Source organism: Orycteropus afer, unplaced genomic scaffold (assembly GCF_000298275.1).
Source record: "Orycteropus afer afer isolate SDZICR_OR568_19922 unplaced genomic scaffold, OryAfe1.0 scaffold00343, whole genome shotgun sequence".
In the NCBI taxonomy this organism is placed as follows: domain Eukaryota; kingdom Metazoa; phylum Chordata; class Mammalia; order Tubulidentata; family Orycteropodidae; genus Orycteropus; species Orycteropus afer.
Window position 1 is genome coordinate 1698666 of NW_006921930.1, and position 4984 is coordinate 1703649.

Consider the following 4984-nt stretch of genomic DNA (forward strand, 5'->3'; position numbering starts at 1 on the left):
TTTTTATAACAACAGGTTTTTTGCCAGCATTAATGTCGTATTATATCTTCTAAAATAAACCAAAACCATTGCCGTGGAGTCGGATGCGACCCATAGCAACCCCTCCTTGGGTTGCCGAGGTGGTATCACTACCGAAGTAGATTGCCCAGCCTTCCTTTCGAGGAATGGCTGGCTGGTTGGTTTGAACCGCTCCTTCTGGTTAGCAGTCAAGTGCCTTAGGCACTACGCTACCAGAGCTTAAATAATACATCCAAATAAAATATATTTTATTTTATTTATTTTGTCGTTGTTGTCGTTGTTGCTGAGAATATACACAGTGAAACATACACCAATTCCATAATTTCTACGTGTACAAGTCAGTTACACTGATTACATTCTTTGAGTTGTGCAACTATTCTCACTTTCCTTTTCTAAATCTTTCTTATGCAACTATCTTTCATTCCACAAATCAATCAGGTATAGCATATGTAGTTCGTGCTTTAAAGCTAAGGTCCTTTGTGGCGCTAGGCAGTGAATTCGTAAGAACCCCACAGGGAGTAAGAAAGCATGACTTGTTGAGTAAGTCACTTGAAAGAGCTTCCAGCTTAGTTTTCAAAACACCCTCTCACCCAGCAAAACTTGCCTTACTTGTTAAATCATATAACCTCTGGTAACCCCGAATACTTGGAGGTGAGAAGGTGACTGATCACTCACACTTTCTCAAAGGAGCCCCCTGCTTCTACTTGTCTGTTGTTATTGTTGCGTGCCATCAAGCGACCCCTCCTTGGGTTTCCCAGGCAGTATCACTACGGAAGTAGATTGCCCAACCTTCCTTCCACAGAGTGGCTGGTGGGTTTGAACCACCAGTCTTCTGGTTAGCAGTCAAGTGCCTTAGGCGCTATGCTCCAGCGCTCCCTACTTGTCTATAATAACGTTTTAATATTGAGCTTCACCTTCTTGCTCACAATTACAAGCCTATAACCATTACTTCAAGAGTGGCACCAGGAAACAAGCATATATTATAACTGCACCATCATTCCTCAGTATTTCCAATTTACTCCTTTCATGCCAGGCCTTTTGCAATAGGCCTCATTTATTCTTAAATTCCAGGAGCACAAGAGCTAAGAAAAGCTTTGTTATGTGTCAGACAGCTCCAGATCTGGTGTTCATGGGGAAGGGAAAATCAAATGGGACCATCTATTAACAGGAGTCCCCTACCTTTTCAAATGATGGTTGGGCCTTTCGTCTTTTCTTGGGTCTGGGCCTCTCAGTCTGCAGGCTGTTTGAATTCAGTCAACACTTTACTTTTATAGGCCTATGGAGCCAAAGATTACAAGACTTTTGAACTCCAGGCTGCCTTCTGTCTGGCTAACACCCTCTGTTTCTGAAGCCCAAGTCTTTTTAACAACTCTACAAAAACAAGCAATTAGAGAAAGGTCTGTTAATCCTCTCCTTTTGACCTAGAGGTAATTACATATTCAGAATCAACCAGAGGCAAAGCAAAATGACCACTACTAGGGACAGAGATGCTTAGAGCTATTTAGAAAAGGATCAAATTGTGTATCATGGGAATGGATAGAACTGACAGGTCTCTTAAAAATGTCCCACTGTTGTTTCACAGGGAGTTAGGTACAACGCTTGGCCAGATTTTCAAGGGAAAGAAGAAATGTATCAGTTTAAAAGGAAATGTCAGGGAGACATTTTTGAAAGGTTCAAAATATACAAGAACAATCTTTGGTCTTGTAACTAGCATTGTTATCTGCTATGGGGTAACTGCACATCTGGTATCTCTACACATAATAACATGTACCTTTTCTTTTTTTCTTAGTTTACATATTGACATACTTCAGTCTGTCAACAGCTATGAAGCTTGGTTGAGGTCATTTATATTAAATTAAGAACATAATAGTCTTTTTAGTTACTCAAAATAATAAGCATTTAATACAGAAAAATTCATAGCATTCCTTTCAAACTCTGACTTTTTAAATTGTATTTTATCTCTTATCAAAATTTTTCTTTATTATAATAATATACAATAAACAGTCTTTAGAGGAACTAATTCTTTTTTCTTTTCTGTCAACAAATATTTTGCTATGAAATGTTTCAGTGGCCAACTCTGCATTAACCTGGCACTTTCTTAGAATAAATTCAAACAAGTCTATAGTTTCGCTATAAAGATTATGTAAGGATGTGTCAACTATACACTTCTTGGAACATAAGCATCATAAATTAGGGTTGTTGTTGTTGTTATGTGCCATCAAGTCAGCTCCGACTCATAGTGACCCCTCCTTGGGTTTCCAAAGCAGCATCACTATGGAAGTAGATTGCCCAACCTTCCTTCCGAAGAGTGCCTGGTGGGTTTGAACCACCAGCCTTCTGGTTAGCAGTCAAGTGCCTTAGGCACTATGCTACCAGAGCTCCCATTATCACTAAGAGAACAGAGAGTTCCCAATTTACTAATGGGTTGTGTTTCCACCCTCACTTTCTAAGTATCTGGAACACAGATGGCATTTTCCAATAGAAACAGTGTTACAACTTTTCCATCCAAAGTCACCATATAGCTCCTCATTCACACTCTGTAACATCATGCCTCTCTGAATTGACTCATGGAGTTCCTTCCTCCCAGAATGCCCTTTGCCTCTCCCATAAAAAAATAAAATAAAAACCAAACTCAGTGCAGTCTGGTCAGAAATGACTCCTAGCAACCCCTCCTTGTGTTTCTGAGCCAGTATCACTACAGAAATAGATTGCCCAACCTTCCTTCCGAGGAGTGGCTGGTGGGTTTGAACCATATCCAAGGCCAATTCAAGCCTTTTAAGACCAGCTCAAATGCTAGTCCACCAAGATCCAAAACAGATGCAAGTGATCACTAGATCCACCAAACTGCTGAAGTGCTCTTTGTAGCCTTTCTATAGTGGATGTTGTGGTTAGTTTCCTCCAACATCCATTCTATCTGCCTCTAACCTATAACAACCTTGAAGTTTCTTTGAGTTGAGCCCACCCCTATTTCCAAGAGTAGGATTTATGCAGTGAAGATGAGCCCATCTCCCTTGACCCAGTCATTGGTCCAAGTACACCAGGCCTAAACATTTGGCATTTTCCTGGCCACACGTATCAGTTTGGGGAAGACCCAATCAACCCAAAATTTTAAGACTTTGACCAATCGTTGTGGAAAGGGACACGCTGGATTTTTAGAATAAGGAATGATATGGCTCAGGTTGTTGTGGGTAGCCATTTGTTGTGTGGGTAGCCACACAGGAAGCAAACTTGAAGAGGGCAGAACTGAGGGACTCGATGCCGGATTACCCAGTAAGCAAAACAAGCACGGGTGGGCTTTTCTGTGCTTACTTATTAATCTGTAGTGAGCAGTTTCACATTTTTTTCACCACATCAAAGATTCTGCTTCTAGGTATGGTTGTTATCTGTCTCTCCCAATCCCACATCACCTTCCTACAGAATCAAACCTATTTTCAAATTTATTATCCCTGACAGAGACAGAGTACCCAATAAGAAAGGTAAGCACAGATGTGATGAAACCCATGGAAACTGTTCACTACAGATTAATAAGTAAGCACATGTAAATCTGTGCTTACCTTGATTATTGGGTAATCTGCCTCTAAAGGAACTCAGAGAGAAATGGAACCAGAGTACTGGCAGAGCAAACTCTACCTCTGACCTTCCAGTTACATGAAAGGATCCTTCCTTCTCACCGTTCAAACCATTTCTGAGCTGGGTTTTGTTATTTCCAATGAAAGCATCCTACTGATACATTCCTTATCTCTTAATACTTCATATAATATTTTTGTTTGTCACTACTGTATTCCCTATTGCACCAATTAACTTTCTGAGAGCAACACCACACCTAACATATCTTTATAACAGCCTAAGGTGCCTAGCGTAGACATATATATACACAGACATATACAGAGACACAATAACTGTGAGTTGAACTGAGCCAACTAGCTCAGTGCTTCTCAAGTGAATATCAGCTATGTGGAACGTTAAGACATTTTATGGGGGAAAATATTTCTACCTTTGAATAGAATTGATAAGCACTGGATTATAAAAAAAGAGGGAATCATTTCTTTACTACAGGATTTTTTAAAGCACTTAATGTAATAATGTGCACTATAGTAAAGACTGGGTTTTAAAAAGCACTATTTGACTACTTATCTCTTTCATACTTAACTTGAGAAACTAATGTTATAAGAACATATTTGGAGAAATACCATTTTATGTCATAATGTACTTATACCATACTAAGGACTTTAACTTGATGTGCTTTGAGCAATAGGAAGGAAGAAAAGGTAGTTTTCGCCTCAGTTCCTGAAGAAAGGAGCAGTCCAAAGAAATTCCTTTAGCACCTCATTCCTCCCCATACCCTTTTTCGCAGCTTCTGAAGGTCTTCTCCCCAGAAGCTCATCATCTTTATGCTGACTCACACCCTTAACTGGGTGAGGGACTGATCTTCTTATCAGAGCACTCCTTTGCTTTGCCCCTGTTTTTGTTAGCTGCCTGCGAGTTAGCCCCTGACTCATGGTGGCCCAAGCATACCAGAACAAAACGTTGCCCACCCTTCACCATCCCTATGATCAGTTGTGGATCAAACCATTACGATCCACTGGGGTTTCACTGGCTGGTTTTCAGAAGTAGTAGTAGTTTTCTGAAGTTTTTTTTGTTTTGTTTTGTTTTTGTTTTTTAATGGGAGAGGCAAAGGGCATTCCAGGAGGAAGGAACTCGGTGAGTCCATTCAGGGAGGCGTGATGTTCCAGAGTGTGAATGAGGAGCTTCCTAATTCTTCTCAATATGGAAGCTCTGCTGGAACCTGGTCAACCTCACAGTAACACACTAGCCTCCGCTGACAGACGGGTGGCTGCCCATTAGCTGTATTGGCCGGAAATCAACCCAGGTCTCCCACACGTAAGGTGAGAATTCCACAAATGAATTACCAGTACTCACCTTCCTTGTCCCTACCTCATAATAAAAATCTTTCTTTCCAGACAGT